Source organism: Ambystoma mexicanum, chromosome 2q (assembly GCF_040938575.1).
Source record: "Ambystoma mexicanum isolate Mex_15411 chromosome 2q, UKY_AmexF1_1, whole genome shotgun sequence".
Classification (NCBI taxonomy): Eukaryota; Metazoa; Chordata; class Amphibia; order Caudata; family Ambystomatidae; genus Ambystoma; species Ambystoma mexicanum.
In genome coordinates this window covers 1492527432-1492544924 of record NC_090924.1, presented here as the reverse complement: position 1 = coordinate 1492544924, position 17493 = coordinate 1492527432, and the positions used below count along the sequence as shown (strand labels likewise).

Genomic DNA, 17493 nt, shown 5'->3' with positions numbered 1-17493 from the left:
GTTGTGCATTGTTACATGTGTATCTTGAGCACACACACGCAGCCGTGACCCCCCTCCCGGTAACACACCCACACAGAGAGATGCTTCCAGTCGGGCTCCCTGGGCACTCTGGGCGGCCGGGAAACGCCCTGTTTATTTATAGGCACGCGGCGGAGTGTAACGTCACTCCGCCGCATGCTGATCCCTTAAAGCGGCAGCACCACACTCCGCCTTTTTCATGAGGACAACAAACAAACACAACATTACTATACTTCAAATGCAAACCTTACTACAAACTAAAACCACGCATAGACCCCTTTAATGACAACCACCCGGATCACTGCCCCAGCTGTATGACCCCGGGATGTTGCTCCAGAGTCAAGAGTCCAGTACATAGTCACTGAGGTAGACCTCAGGGGGTATCTCCCGCCCGCCTCCCGTATAGGGACTCCTGCACCGGGGCTCGCTCTGGTCTGCCAGACTCCCGGATGGGGGTTCCCTCGGCAGTGCTCGCTCTGGCCGGAGAGCTGGGGAAGAGGTCCACACCCCCACCCTCATCCGGAACCTCCATCATGTCCTGGCTCTGGGTCACCCCCATTCGAGGTTCCCCCAGTTTCTTAAAGAAGCTGGCGTTCCGAGTGACAGACGCAGTTCCATCCGAGGCCGTAACCATCGACCCCTTCACAGCCACCACGTCCATCGTCCCTGGCTCATATGTCAATGACAGCTTCCCGTGCTGTTGCCCGTTTCTTACCAGCACCTCATCCCGGGAGCAAATTGCTGGGGCCTGAGTCCCCTCCGAAGGTTCTCCGGTTCTGTCCGTAGCCTCCTGTCCCTTTCTACTTGCTGGTCATCGATCACTGCCGGCTCCTTCTCTACCACCTAGGGCAACAGTCCGCTTGGGCATCTCTTGAACAGGGCTCCCGCCGGCGCCACCCCCATGGAGGTATGTGGGGTGGACCGATATAGATGCAGAAACTGATATAGCACCATCTGCAGACACTCGCCCTGCCCTTGTGCTATGCGGAACACTTTATTTAGGGTCCTTATCATTCTCTCTGCCTCACCGTTCACCATGGGCCACAGTGGAGTTACCTTCCTGTGATGGCTGCCATAGTCCTCCAGCAGCTTAGCAAAGCTCTCTCCCTGGAAGGGTGCTTTGTTGTCCGAGCACAGTACCTTGGGGAGCCCATGAGCGGCAAAGATATTCTCCATCACCACCGTCACAACCTTGAAAGAAACAGACTCAACGAACTCCACCTCAGGGTACCTGGACCACTCATCCACCATGACCAGAAGTGTGTGTCCCGGGTCGTGGTGCCAAAGTCTGCATGAACCACCTCCCACGGTGTTGTACCATGGGGCATGGTTTCAATGACAGGCTCCCTTTGGGCTGGAGATGCTGCCTGACACCATACACATGATGTGACAAACTCTTCCACGCGCCTCTCCAATTTGGGAAACCAGGCCTTCTGGCGCAACCAAGCTTTTGTTTTCGCAGCACCTTGATGTCCCTGGTGGGCCAACTCAATGACGGCTGTATTTTCACCTGCGGGAACACAATCCGGTCACCCCTGAGTAGAAGACTGTAAAGATACTGGTGGGGAGTGCCTGTACTTCTGCTCTCTATATGCTAGAGGAGAGGCATAGAGGACCCCAGCCAAGGTAGCAATGGACGAGCAATCAAGGCCTAGCTTCTCAGGAGGTGATGCAGGCTGGTTCTTAAGTACAGTGTAGTCCCCGAACCCCCACAAAGGAATGTCCACACACTATTACTGAAAACACAGGGCCTCATTACCCGGTAGGCGGTGAGCCATGGCGCTATTAGCGCCATGGCTCATGGCGGTAAAATACCGGCACCACCTTGGCGGAAAGGGGATTTATTGCCCCATTCCAAGGTTGGAGGGGCGGTAAATCCCCCTTCCGCCATTGCCCTTCCCCATTCCCATTTCTGCCCCATAGGGCTCTATGGGAATGGGGAAGGCGCTAATTACGGCACCGCAATTTTGTGGTGCCGTAATTAGCTCCGAGGTCCCTTAGCGGGTTGGATTTTAACGCCTGCAAAAAGCAGGCGTTAAATCCCCCAACCCGCAAAGGGACCTCGTAGTAAGGCGGTAGGGATTTACCGGTACCGGTATTTTACCGGTACCGGTAAATCCCTACCGCCATCCGTGTAATGAGGCCCACAGTCTTTATATACTTAATATTGAAACGTATGTACACTATCACAATAACGCACTTTGTACTCAGAAACCAACAATGGCAAATATATACAGTTCTAAAGTGGTACCACCAATATTATCAAATCTCATTAAAGTACATCAACTATACGGTTAAAATGTCACACAGATGAATAACAAGGAATCCAGCAATAGAAATAGGAAGGAACGCAAGATGGTTGAAACAATAGGCAGATTTCTGGCCCATACCACTAGACACAGTTCTGTGTGGAGATCCCCCCACCTGGGCAACCTGTAAACTAAAGATATAGCACAAGCCCAGTCCATATATTGCTTAATAGTCTTATTTCTTCCTATAATGTTTTTACCCCCCAATGTAACTGGTGGAGTAGAGTTCTTTGAAGAAGCGTTGACGGATCCTTCTCGAGTGACCCCCTTTCAAGCAGGAACCACGGATCATCGAGAGGCATCGAAGAAGGTGAACTTGCCGTTGACGGCGTCGATGAGAAGTTTGAGGGTGCCGAGACCACGACGTTGATCCAGGCGGTGCTCGTCAGCGACGTCCTGCGAGGATGAGGTGTGCGGGGCACCTCGGCGATTGATTATTCAGGACCGCAAAGATTTTCAGAAGAACTGTTGCCCCAGCAAGGGTTAAGTCGTCAAAGTATTTGTGGCCTTCAGGTGGCGGGAAACCCACTGGCAGATTCTCCTCGGCGCGTCGGCGGCCTTGACTCTCTCCGGCAGGATAAAGCGGTCGTCGGTGCAGACAAGGGAGTCCTTCGATTCAAATGTTCTTAGGCATAGAAGTGGGCGGCTCCGGTCGTCGGCGGCACAGCGTCAAGCGGTCCCCGCGTCTGGGAAACACAACTTCAACGGGCCTCCAGCGGTTACACAAACCTGCGAACCCTGGTCGACGGCAATGGACTTTGACAGCGGCCAAGTCCTGGTGCTTCACTTCGTTCTCCTCAGCGGTCCCGTCTCGGGTCGGCAGCCTTTCGAGGGTCTGACTTCCAGGGAGCTTTGGTGAAGGGTTGCGGTGCTCGATGGTCCCTCGGAGCACGGGAAGAGGGCGCCTTACCAGGTCCTCTCTCGGATCAGTCTTCGACGAATTCGGCAGCTTTCAGATCTGGTCGAAGCAAATGCAACAGCAATTCTTCTTCTTCCAGCTGGGCGTCGAGGATCAGCAGTTCCAGTTACTCTTCAAGTGTAGACACAGCTTCTGAACAATTTCCAGTGGTGAGAGGTCCCCAGATATACTATTCTGCCTCTCATCCACACTGCTGGGTCACACTCAGCAGCCAATCATACAGAAGGGCATTCATGCAATCAGTCAACCAATCAGGCACACCGTGCATTCAGGCCATCCTCCTCCCTCTCAGACACTCACAACAAGGAATGCGGATTGGGAGAAGTACCCAGCCATTCAACACTACACACTGCATTAAGGCCAGTTTCGGGCAGGGCTGTCTCAGTCTTTGGCCCTCATTATAACCCTGGGGCTAAACCATGGTGCTATTAGCACCATGGTTGGTGCCGGTGTTGTAACGAGTCCGCCATGGTGGAATGGGGAAATACCACCCCATTACAAGGTTGGCGGGCGGTATTTCCCCATTTCATCATGGGCCTTCCCCATTCCCATTTACGCCCCATAGGGCTCAATGGGACTGGGGAAGGCGCTAAGTATGGTACCGCAAATTGCGGTACCGTAATTAGCACCGAGGTCCCTTTGCGGCACCCTACTTTAACTGCTGGTAAAACCAGCCGTTAAGGTCGGGTCCTGCAAAGGGACCTCGTAATCAGAGTTGTAATGACCCCATTTGTCTCTCATACCAGAAACCAGAAAGCCACAACAAGAAGTGCATATTGGTCACACACTCCATTCACCCAGGTCCCACCCACAGGGTGTACCCACAACATACAGTCACTGGGAAGGCTCCAGCCAGTCTGGACTGGACTTCACAAGAACATCATATATGGAACTTCCACCCAACAGCCAGTCAAGGGGAAGGGACAGAGTCAGGGCTTCCCAGGACTTTGGGAAAACAAGGTAACAGGCAATAGAAAGCAAGAGGCCACAGGGGCCATCTTGTTTTCCAGCAGAAATCAACTGATTCCAATGGCAGGGCCTTAGTATCCCAACATGGAGGATACTCAGAGCACCTGTCAAATTCAGCATGGAGCTGCCACCAGCCCATACCCTGCTCTGTGGGCCCCCCACAGGTGCCCAAAAACATACACTAGGGGCACAGGGTTGTACCCCCATCCATGGGTGCCGTAAGGGTATCCCATGGGTCTGTTCACCAAACCAAAAGAGAGAGAGCTGCACGGCCAGGAGTCCCACATGAACTCCTGCACGGAAAACACGACAGAACACACAATAAAAAGGCAGTAAAGGACGAGGATACGGAGGCCCTGTCCCTCCGATGCATTTCCAGCATCACAAAGACCAGTTCCACAGAATATCAGCTCATCCCTCACCTTCCACAGCTGTTCGAGGGTGACTTTGGCCTTCTGTGTCCGTAGTGCAAGACAGTTCAGCACAGCCTCCCAATATCCTTGCTGACTCGCTAACTTCAGGATAAGGAAGCATTCATCCTGGGCCGCTGTCAACTCTAGGTCTTCCAGCTGCACTGGGTTAGGAGTCGCCGCCTCTACCACTAGTTCAACGTGGGCATCCGCCTCCTCTGCACAGGTGTCCTCCCGATCATCCGTGACCCCACTGGGGTGGCGAGATAAGTAATCGGCCGCATTGTTACTCCCAGGCCGGTAGACAAGCGAGACCCCATACACCAGTAGTGCTAACATCCAACGCTCAATCCTCGCAGGGGGCTTTGAGGACGAGCCTGCCAGGATGGGCAGCAGTGGCTTATGGTCCGTTACTACAGTCACCGGCCACCCCAGGACATATAGCCTGCCAAGGCCTCCCTCTCGATCTGGGAGTATCGTTGTTCGGTCTCTGAGAGAGCCTTGCTGGCGTACGCCACCGGCCGGACACCCGAATTGGCGTCTACTTCGGTTAGGACTTCCCCCTGGCCAAATGGTCTGGTGTCCACCACAATCTCCAACTGCAGGGCTGGGTCGAAGAAGGCCATGGTGTCTTCGGCTGTAAGGGCTCTTTTTATGTCTTCGAATGCCACCTGTTCCAATGGCCACCACTGCCAAGTGGTGTCCTTCTTCGTGAGGGCTCACAATGGCTCCAACCGAGCGGCCAAGTTCTTAATAAAGCGTTAACAGTATGTGACCATGCCTAGAAAGCTCTGCTTCCTTGATGTCTTTAATGTCTTTAACCTTGCGGGGGTCAGGTGATACGCCACCCTCCTTGAACACGAACCCAAAGAATTCGATAGTTGTCCTGAGGAACTCGCACTTGTCACAGTGCAGGGTCAGGCCTAGTGACTGGAGTCGCTCAAAAGTCTTGGCCAGCCTCTGCAGATGCTCTGCTTCAGACTTAGCAAAGACTAGAATGTCATTACTTATGTTGAAGACGACATCCAGGTCCGCAAGGGCACCACGTATGATGTTTTGAAACACTTCCGCTGCCAAGGACACCCCAAAACTCAGTCTTTTATACCGGTACAACCCCTGCTGGGTGTTAAATGTGGTGATGCACCTTGAATCGGGGTGCAGCACCAACTGGTGGTATCCGGCTCTTAAGTCCAATTTGGAAAAGAAACGGGCACCCTGCAGCTCAGTGAAGATATCATCGCTGATAGGCGCCAAATGCCGCTCTCTCTTGATGGCCTTATTGGGGAGGCACATGTCGGCACAGATTCTCACCGCGTCCAGCTGCTTTGGCTTCCTGGCAATGACGACGAGGGACACCCACAGGGTCAGACCTTCAACCTTCTCGATGATGTTGATGCAGAGCAGATTGTCCAACTCTCGATCGACCAAGTCCCGCAAGTGGAAGGGCACATGTCGATGTTTCAGAGCGATAGGTTGAACCGACTCTTCAATGTGCAGTCTCACGGGGTCCCCTGCCATTTGCCCAATCCCCTCAAACAACCTGGAGTATTTGTCCAGTAACTTTTGAATGTCCTCAACATACACTGAGTATGCAAAGCTGACGATCCCCAGGGCCACTGCTGCCGCGCAGCTCAGCAGGGTATTGCTGCTCATAGTTGTGACGAAGAAGTGAGCTCTTATTTGAGAGTCCCCATGTCCCACATCAGCCACAAAGGCTCCGTCCAGTGGAATCGGTTGCGATCCCCCAAATGTGAATATTCACGCCTTGGGGGCAGCCTACTTCGGGGGAGATTCCAATGTGTTGTAATGTTCTCTTGCCATTACGTTTACCGAGGCGCCAGTGTCTATCAGCACCGGGACAGGAGACTCATTCACTGTGAGCAGACACCTTGGTTGTCGTCTGTTCTTCGATCTCGGGACACCCACACTAGACACCTCCTCCTCTTCATCCTCTTTGAGTTGGGTGCCCTGGGCGACATTGGGCGGACGTGACTAATGAAAGTAGCCAGACCAGACAGGACCTCTCGACACTAACACAGGCAGAGGAGCTTGACACATGCGGGCATAGTGATCGGCCAGACCACACAGACCACATGCTTTCTCCGCAGCCGGGCACTCAGCAGGGTAGGGCAGGTCATACCCACACTTCAGACACGACTCTCCTGGCCTTCCACCTTGGTCATGGAAGTTGCCCCCGGCCTCCTGGCACCTCTGCCAACCGTGCCACGGCCTACGGCACACACCTCTTCTGCTTTGCCAGGACGCACCCCGGCCTCCATCCTGGATGCCCTCACCTCAGAGACCTCCTGACACCGTCCCCGCTCAAGGATGCGTAGCAAGGTGATGCCTGGATCCTGCAGTACCTGTCTGCGTAGCTTGCCAGATTCACACCCCTGGATCAGCTGGTCTCTGAACATCGTGTCAGGGATGTCCCAGGCGCATGTCACTGACAGTCGGCGCAATCGGCCATAGAAGTTGTCCAGTGTCTCATCGTCCTTCTGATGGGTAGACCTCATCACAAAACGCTCATAGGACCTCATTACGACCCTGGTGCTAATGGGTTAACGGTGCCATAAAAGGCTGCGGCGCCGTTAACCCATTAGCGCCTGATTACGAGGTCCCTTTGCGGGACCCGGCCTTAACGGCTGGTCTACACCGGCCGTTAAAGTAGGGACCCGCAAAGGGACCTTGGTGCTAAGTACGGTGCTGCAATTTGCGGTACCGTACTTACCGCCTTCCCCATTCCCATTATGCCTTATGGGGCGAAAATGGGAATGGGGAAGGGCCATGGAGGAAGGGGGAATTACCACCCCGCCAACCTTGTAATGGGGTGGTAATTCCCCCTTTCTCCATGGCGGAGTCGGTAAGTTACCGGCATGGACCATGGTGCTATTAGCACCATGGTTTTCCGCCTGGGTCGTAATGAGGCCCATAGTCCGCATTCGCAAGGGGCAAGAAGTAATTGTGAAGCCGCCTTCGCGGCAACATATGAGTTGTCTGCCGGTTTAAGGGATTCAAAAACGTCATGTACCGCAGGCCCATCAGAATATAAATGGGTTGCCAGCTTACTGTCATCATTTGTTTCCATGGTAGCTCGAAAGTACATGTCCAGTCGATCTCTCCACCTTTTCCAGCGAGGCCCCAGGCTCGACGGGGCACCAGAGATCTTAAACTCAGGAATTGGTTGCAGCGCCCCTGGAGGTCTCATCGGGGCCATCATTTGGGGCTCTGGGGCTGGAGGTCCAGGCGCGGGTGCTCCTTGGTCAGCCTGATCGTTCATGGCTATGAGCGCACAGGCACCCCACCCAAATTACAGATGGGGCCAGAACTCACACACCATTCTTTGCGAATTGGGCCTCTCTCGCCTCGAAACAGGACAACACTGGGTCACTGGAGCCTCCAATGACGTTGCAAAACAGTGAAAAATTATGAAATTCAAGGTCCCAGCCAGTGGAGAAACTTTGCTGAAAATGTTGGGGGGGACATGACTTCTGAAGAAAAGGTGCCCCATTCAAATGAATGGGCACTAAATGGTGTGCCATGAAAGTTGGGGGGGACAAACACCCCCGTCCCCCCTTAGAATTACGCCCATGGTCCCAGCGGCTGTGGTGCTTAGTCTGTGCATGTTCTGGGGCTTTGAGGCTGTGGCTGCACTGTGCGTGTCCTGGGGAGCAGTGTCTGAAGCTGTGGGGTTTGTCCATTAGATTAATTATTCGTGCATGTTCTGTCTGAGGCTGGTGGGCTTCTTCTGTGCATGTTCTGGGGAGCTGTGTCTCAGGCTGGTGGGCTTCCTCTGTGCATGTTCTGGGGAGCAGTGTCTGAGGCTGTGGGGCTGCCTCTTTGAATGTCCTGGCGAGCAGTGTCTGAGGCTGTGGTGCACACTCTGGGCATGTTCTGGGGAGCCGTGTCTCAGGCTGGTGGGCTTCTTCTGTGCATGTTCTGGGGAGCAGTGTCTGAGGCTGTGGGCTGCCTCTTTGAATGTCCTGGCGAGCAGTGTCTGAGGCTGTGGTGCACACTCTGGGCATGTTCTGGAGAGCAGTGTCTCAGGCTCGGGGCTTGTGCAGTACCTTGGGTATGAAGGCCCCTGCCAGACTTCCGTATTTCGGATCGGCTGGTTGCAGCAGTGGGGTCTGGTGTCTCGGGACTGCACCCCTCTTTCTGCTCAGTTCAGTTCCCGCCCCATAAACTCTCCTTTCAGCTGCAGGAAATCACACTCGAGAGCGAAAAGGCCCGGCAGCTTCTGATCAGGTGAGTGATGCGCTGTGCAGTGTGATGGGCTGTGCAAGGTGGGCTGTTTGATGGGATGTGCAGGGTGTGCTGTGTGATGGGATGTGCAGGGTGTGCTGTGTGATGGGGTGTGCAGGATGAGCTGTGTGATGGGATGTGCCTGTGTGATGGGATGTGCCTGTGTGATGGGAGGAAGTTGGGATAATCACTGGAACATGAGTGTGCACGGCATTCATCCTAGTATCACACATGTACACCTCTAGAGCACGGTGTGTACTCTCCCCACTGTATAGCACACTTGCCACATGAGCACACGCTGGGAACTGCATTGAAATGTATTTGGTCCTCCAGCCCCAGATCTGGGGGCGCAGGGGGTAAATTACCTCCACAACACGAGGGTATCTCAGGGGGAAAGTTCCTTGCCCCAAGAGAGGGAGCAGAATAATGGTAATAGGACAAAGTGGGGAAGAGGGGAAGCAATCACCGCTCATTGGCTGCTGAATACATGAATCCCAGTGGCTGGGTCCCAGCCTAATTTCAGTTGGAAATGCACAGTCATTAAACCAATGCACGGCCTGAACCGCTGAAAGGAGTTCCTTAAAGTGTGTGCAGGAGCCGCGAAAATCGGCGCATCCATATGGTGGAGGACAGGGTGCCGCTGCCACTGGAATCCTATATCCATCACCCATGATGCATTTTTTGAAGCTGAGGCAAAACTCCAGCGCCATCCTGCATTTTCACACGACTTAATGGAAGTAGAACTTTGCGGAGCGCAGCGCAGCGCACGGAGTGATGGGTGCTCCACTTAATCCTGACCCAGCTGGGTCACCAGGACAGCCCTCAGCTAGGGCTGGGCGATATAGCGATATATTTTCAAAATCGATATAGGATGAGACAATGGGCCTCATTACGACCCTGGCGGTAAGGGGTTAACGCCAGCGTTAGCTGCGCCGACCCCTTACCGCCAATTACGAGGTCCCTTAGCGCCATGGCGCTTTTAACACCTGCTTTTAGCAGGTGTTAAAATCCATGGCGCTAAGGGACCATGGAGTTAATTACGCCACCGTAATTTACGGTGGCGTAATTAACGCCTTCCCCACTCCCATTATGCCCTATGGGGCAAAAATGGGAATGGGGAAGGGTAAATGGGGATTGGGGACTTACCGCCCCGCCAAGGTCGGAATGGGGCGGTAAGTCCGCCAACCACCATGGCGTAAACGTAGTTTACGCCATGGTGGTAAAGTCACGGCCCAGGCGGTAACTTACCGCCTGGGTCGTGATGAGGCCCAATATAGTTAACATTGAGATATAAATATACATATACATTATTGCATATACTACCATTTTTTTAAATTTACGTTTTGATATTTACACTGCTGTGTGAATTTTCAAACAGGAAGAGAACCCTGTATTTGCACTAAGGCGTCTGTGACATCTCATAGGTAGTTGGCGGCTTACAACTGCGCGCTTAACCCTCATGAACAATACTGAGATATACATCATATGTCGCCATTCAGCCCAAAAATATGGAGATGTGACTTTTTGTCCATATCGCCCAGCCCTACCCTCAGCTCCAGTCAGCTAACATTTGCTTAGTAGCAGTACAGGAGTGATGGATATAACTTCCCAAAAATGCACCCGTACAAGATGGAGATATTATTTATAAACCAAAACCCAAACCCTATGACCCAGTCCTTCTGACTGCAAAGCTTTGGAAATTGCTCAGACCCTAAAGAAGAGGCCAGAAGTCTGGGCATTATGATTGATAATGCCCTCTTTCTAAAGAGCCCCATCAGTGCCCTGTCTCCATGCAACCTATAGCTCTGTTCCTTTCTTTTCTTCCACAGGTTACAGTAATAAATGGACTCATGACTTCTCGGCTGGATTGCAATCATAGCATTCATCTGGGTTTGCCTGAGTTGTTACCCCAACGCCTTGAAAGGATGTTGCAATTGGAAGAACCAGTAAATGCAGTGAAGGAGGAGAAGATGTGAGTGTCTAGAGTGTAGAAACAGATCGGTGAGAGAAGAGAACAGGAAGGGGCGAGGCTGGCAGACATGCAGTCAAGAAGCCACCCTGGTGTGCTCTGCTAGATCTGTGGACCCCCCACCTGGTGTGGGTGTTGGGGCGTCGTGAAGCCGACGTCCTTAGATGCGGCGTGTGGACCCACGGCTCACCCGCACTGCTGGCCCCTAGCAATAAGATGCCCGCCTGGGAGCTGCAGTGGGGAGGGTTGTCCCACCCGGCCCCGGTGGCGGTGCTGAGGGGAGCTGAGCTCCACTTTGTCGTTCTTCGTAGGTGTACCCCGGCGGCCCATGGGGTGCAAGCCGAGAGTGCTGCTCCATCCTGCACAGCTCTGGGGGCGCCCTGCTTGCCGTTGTCCATGCGATGGGGGTCGCACAACCTTGCCCCTGGGTGGAGCAGTGGTCCTGCGCTGGGACGTGCTGAGGAGTCTGCTGCCCTGGCAGCCTTGCAAGAGCCCATGAAGACGCCCTGGCCCGCATCTGCTGGGGTCCTATGGGAGCACAACCCGGGGGAGTGGTGCCAGTGAACTGGGGCTTCACTGGCAGTTACAGCCTGGCGGCACGGAGGTCACACCCTCCACGGGGTTCTACTTGCTCTCTCCACCACGAGGCCTGTCATGAGGTCTTCCCCAGATGTCTCTTTGTTTACACCTGCGCTGACTGCAATGATGGCGTCCTGCGCACCCCACGATTAGAACACCTGTCATCCTGCAATAGAAAATATGTACCACATCACAACTGGAAGAGTGCAGGCAGCTGGGTGTAGTTAACTGAGGGGAACCCTATGTGACTGACAGCAGGATCGAGTTGAGGTACTCGATATTCCCTTTTGGGGACTGCGTCTTGGCTGAGCGCTGAGGGGTGGCTGGAATCATGACAGGGCGCCATGCTGTGGACTCCCCCTTAGTGTCTCAGTGTAGCGCCTGCTGAACTGATTGATGGATCCCTAGCTTGGTCGCCTTCAGGTCCTTGGTTAAACTGGGATATTGGGATTTCTTTGGACATTATTTTTGCATCAATGTCGGGGAAACACAATGAGGGGCACTCCGAGCAGACCACGATGGAGGCGTATGCATGCAGGAATGCAGACAGAGATTACCCTTCGCCCAGCAAAGACTTGGCTGCTGTGGCCTCCTCTTCTAGGGTTCTGGCTGTGATTGCTGCGCTTCAGTCAGCATGAGAGCACAAGATTGAATCAGTGATAGTGGACGTTGGCCTACTCAGGCAGGATGTGCGCATGCTGTCAGACAAAGTGAACGAGGCGGACGCAGCTGCGGGCTAACACTGTGAGTTTTGCTATGGTCCATTCGGAAGTCCAGGAGCTGTCGGACAGGGCCAAGACCCATGGGCAACGGGCTGAAGACCAGAAAGGCAGAGCCCGGAGGAACAACATCCGTGTAGTGGACTTGCCAGAGGGCACGTAAGGTAATGACCCCACAGGATATGTTGATACTTTGATGCTGCAGGAGGTGGGTCCTGGAAGTGGAATGTGCGAATAGATCTCTCGCTAAAAGGCCACCCCTTGGGGCCCTGCGAGGCCCTTGATAGCGCTCATCCTGAATTACAAGGACCAGGAAAGAATACTTGCCTTTTGGCAGGATAGGGGCACGGTCGATAGGGCCTCAGCGAGACTCTCTATTTTCCCGGACTACACCCTTTTGGTGCAAAGAAAACATCTTTGTTCAACCCTCCCAAGGAGAGTCGGGGAAAGGCACATTTACAATATATACTGATATATCCTGCTAGGGTGAAGGTGTGGCACAACAGCAGGGTTCTGTTTTTTGACGATGCAACTGATGCAGACATGATTCGATATGGCATTTATAACGCACCTATACACAAGTGACACAAGCGACGATGCCTGGATGGACGCAAATGGGATTGCACAGCTCCCGGAAGGAAGGGACGACAGATGGTGAACGCCATCAGGCGGAACACAGGATCCTTTTTTACAAATGGTGGCAAGCAACAGCAGTGGATTTACATGATGCGGGAGGCTGGAGCCCTTGCATTATATAGTCGGCCGGCTTTCCTTGGTTGTCTGACCACTGCTACGGCTGGTGCACCCCCGAGACTGTTGACTTTTTTTGCAGCAGTATCGAAGTGCCCGCTTCTGCTCGGTGCCTGGGTGGAGTTGGGGTGGAATGCTTCTGGGAAAATCGTCTGAGACTGAATATGCGGTTTACTATTGGGCTGTTGAGTGGTGTGAGTGAATGTTTCTTTTTTCCTTTTTTGTCTTCTTGGACATTTTCTGTTTTTTGGTTGGTTTGACTAATATGTTATGCCCTTGCCAGTCCCTGTGCCAGGCGGGTGCCCTCCTGCTGGACACCTTTGCAGTGCTGGTGGTGCCTCCTGCTTGAACTGTGCTCCGGACTTGTTTGAATGCTGGCCGGTCTCCCTGGGAGGGCCATGGCATGTGACTCCTCCATGTACTGTTCATGATCCATGGCTCACTTAGTGCGGGCAGTCACATGCAATGTGCGTGGCATCAATAGATTGTTTAACTACCTGCGCAAGAACACGATTGAGGTGGCAATGTTACAGGAGACGCACCTCACCACAGAGCGGCGCAATGTGATGGTTAAGAAATGGGGGGGTTGTCCTTTGGTTCTACTTACTCTGCATATGCCAGGGGGGGTCCTTGTATGAATAGCGCCAACGGTGCAAAGTATTATATGCTAAACGTGATTATTTATTTTATAATTTAAAAACAAATGTTTTTATTGGTTTCACAGGCAATGAACAAATTACATTGTTAACAATGACACAAAACAAACCTTTAACATTATCTTAATCCAACATTCACTCCTTATCAACCAACTTAAAAAGATAAAAAGAACATGAATAGAAGAAGACAGGAAACATAAAACCAAACCTATAAAACTTACAGCCTAAATCTCCTAGACCATTCCATTGTTCCTCATCTCAAAAACATCAAATATCTCTAAACAGTCCCATCTGCTCCTCTTTCCGTCCCCCTTTTTAATACAAATTCCAACATTTTCATTACTGCAATTACCAAACCTGCTTGCTCTCCCAGTAATACCCAAAGTTTTTCCCCACTGAAAGTTATTTCTAAGCTGTTTTAGGGGTTCACAAGCAGTTATCAGAAGCATTGGTGTTTCCACGATTCATTACTCGTGCAGAATCGACAGTGAGGATTTTCTACCCCCAGCATTTTCCGCAGCCACTGCACCTCTCTTGTATCGCGGATATTTAAGCAGCACCTGAGCAGAACATCTCTGTACCTAGGAGAGGGACTTTTTGCAGGTAACGTGGGAGAACATTGAGGCCTTTTGTATCAGCAATCCGTATGCGGCTCAATTTATCCTTCCCACCTCGATGTGTGGTTCAGCTTCTTTTTTACCTTAGACAGATTTCCCACCTCAAGATCTCCAGAGGTCAAGATGTTTATCCTGTCCTCCTTTACTTGAGTCCAAGATGGCAAATGGTGCTATTAGGGTGTCATAGGCGCATTTCCTATAGAGAGCCGTAGCTTTCCAACCCACCATGGATTCCAGTGATTGCAACTTAAGCTCATATCCAATCGCACAAGTTGGAAGTCCATTAAGGAGACTCAACACTCCTCCAAAAAAGTCCCTCTAATTTCTCCCACACTAAACATGATAGGTGGGTGGTGGCCTCTGAGCCGTAGGTTACACTTTGCACCACCTTTTGTTTATAGAAGGAAATTATTGGGATTAGCGGATTAATTACTATCGTCAGCCTAGATCACAAGTGTTGGTAGTGATCCCTTTCGTTCCTATTCCTATTTATAGTCACTCCCAGGTATGTCATAGATTTGACTATTTCTAATGGGATGCCCTCTACCCTCCATGTAAATCCCTCACTCTTCCTTTTGCCCACCTCCTTCATAGTCACATTTCTTGATTTTGCAACATTGATTTTCATGCCATTTTGTCTCAGATCGGCCTCGAAAGCCCTGACGGCCGATCTGCGTCTGATCTATAAAGACAAGATCATCCACAAATAGAATCCACAGCACCTCCAAGCCGTTGATCTTAGCGGGGAAGGCCCTTACCTCTTTTTGTGAGTCTGACAGGCTATATAAAGGCAAAATAGTAGAGGTACTAGAGCACAGCCTTGTTTTAGTTCACAAAAAGTGTGGATTTTTTGGGAGAGGTGCCTTTTTTCTGACAATCGATCCGGACAGAAGTATCTGTATACAAGGCTTCCATGGCTTCAACCAAGTCAAAAGGGCATCCCCAAGCCCTCAATTTGTCCCAGAGTTTCCCGCTGATGACTCCATTGAATGCCTGTTCGAGGTCCATGAAAGCGAGGGATATCGTTCTTTCAGCTTCAAAGTCTCTCTCTTTTAAAATATGAGTGATGAAAAGATTGAGGGCCATACCTACCCCCTTCATGTACCCTGTCTGCCTTGAGTCCAAGATCCCACTCTGCTCTGCCCATGCTCTTAGATCTCTCAGCAGCACAGTCGCAAAGAGCTTCCCAATAGGAATCCAAATATTGGCCTCCCTCCAAGATGCTGGAATCACTTTACTTCTCAAGATTTGGGCAAACATGGTCACTAAAAGGTTCCCCCACTGCTCTTTGTTTTTTTTCAGCTCCAGGTTTGATAGGCCATCTGGCCCCACTGCTCGTGAAGAGTTCAGATTACCTGTCATCATCATTGCATCGTGTTCATCAAATCCAAAATCCCATGCCTGAGGGGAAGGTCCACTTTCCTCACACGTCTCCCACCCTGGATCAGCAAATAAGGAGGGATTATGCTGCATCCAGTCACTCTCAGATACCATACTGAGTGCATTAGCCTCGCGGAAAACTCCACCGTTGTTAATTCATTCCCAGATATTTTTGGTCTTTTTGGCACACACCGCTTTCAGGATGCGTTCCGCATCATTCTGAGCTCTTGCACCAATTTCTGTATTTCTGCCGAGCTGCCCTTATTCTTCCAGATGTAAAGATTTGGTCATCTCTCCTGATGTTTTTAATCTCAGTTCTCCTCCTTCTTCTCCTATTCACTATTTCCGGATCATACACATTGCTCTGGACCCAGTTGCCTTTTCCTTTGGGAACCCCTTTACGATAAAAATCCTTTAGGATTCCCAGATATTCAATTTTGTTGGGATCTTCCACGATTCGGTCCATTTATAGACCAATCCCTTTGGTCAACTCTCGAAGGTTTCAATCTCAGACGGATGCCACCCCATCCTAATTCGACCTCTGCCTTTTTTATTTTTGCGTCAGTGCTCGATTCCCATCCAGTAATGTGGACAGCCAGTAGGTTGTGGTCACTACCTTTCTGAGGCATAATCGAGAACCACTCGACCTTCTCTGAGGTTTTCAGACACAAAGCAGTAGTCTATACATGATTCCAAGTCCCCACACCCGGTATATCCTCACTTGTTTGGCCATTAAGCATGTGCATTTCCCTCATTCTCATATTGGACATCCACTCACGCTCTCCTTCCTTCCATTTACTCTCATTCAATAACTGGCCAGTCTTATCAAGCAACTTCATATTGAAATCACCACAGATAACAATTTTCACTGCATCCCATTGACACATCACTTCATCGATTGTTCTCATTACTGAGTCAATTAGTTTAGTCTCTTTTAACATGTTCACTCGCCAATAGATGTTGATTAGCACCAGTGATGTGTCAGCAATGTCCTCCTTTTGTTTCAGAAAGATAATCTGGATGGATGGGTTAGGGCACCTGATTGTTGTAGCATTCCAGCCAGATTCCACCTTGATTAGAGTTGGAAGGCCGGCAATGGACGACCAGATATTCCCTTGGGGGCTGTATTCAAGAAGGCTAAATAGCCTTCACACTGGGCAACTTCCTCAACCAAGTCTCTTGAAAAAACAAAATTTCAAATAGCTCCAATTCTGGTACTTTTTCATTAAATGGAGACCGGAAGCCTCTGGTATTCCGGCAGCCGATCTTCAGGGGCACCAGAACCCTTACATGTTTAATCTAGGTTGCTATAGGACTGTTCAGAGCTCCAGCCAACCAAGCCCATGAACTCGCCTCACTCCTGCTCCTATCAGGTTTCACCACTTCCCTTTCATTTCCTTTTTTCCTGATTTGAAATTGTGAATTTCAATGGTGTAAGATATTTCTTTACATATATAGGAAATGTTTCTTCCCTTTAATTTCTCCGGTCCATCCATTCCGTTGGATTATTTTTTTTGGGGCTAGTTTTTCAAGGTGTTGCTCTTTGTTTCCCTGGGAATGGTTGCCTCTCTCCAATTTGCTTTGATTTTAGCGTGATAATCACTCAATTCGTATCCCAGCTGCAGAAATGTCTCCTTCAAAGACAGCACTAGTTCTTTTTTAGATTGTGAGTTCAAATGTAAGATGACCCAATTGGTTCTTTTCTCACCCACGAATTCCACAATTTTAATGTGCCTTGAGGCGAATTTATGTGCAGGTATAATGCACTTTATCAGTCTCCGAACATTCCGTCTATTTAACACTGGCATGCTTTGCTCCACCATAATCCTCTCAAGATAGATTTTAGAGCTTGTCTGCTCATTTGCCTTACGGCTAGCTCTTCTTTTTTCACCTGGAAATTTTGCCATATATCCTGTCCACTGCCGTTACCCTCTGTGGTATTTTTCTCTGAGA

The 17493-nt window shown here is 51.0% G+C and overlaps 1 protein-coding gene across 1 annotated transcript in view; it reads left to right on the top strand.

Annotated features, from left to right (window-relative positions):
* The first annotated feature begins 8681 nt into the window (after positions 1–8681).
* Positions 8682–17493, top strand: part of LOC138568916 (zinc finger protein 271-like) — a 326607-nt gene continuing 317795 nt past the window's right edge. The window contains exon 1 of the mRNA XM_069646696.1: positions 8682–8873. The gene's annotated coding sequence lies outside the window, so the exon portion shown is untranslated. The remainder of the gene's footprint in view (positions 8874–17493) is intronic.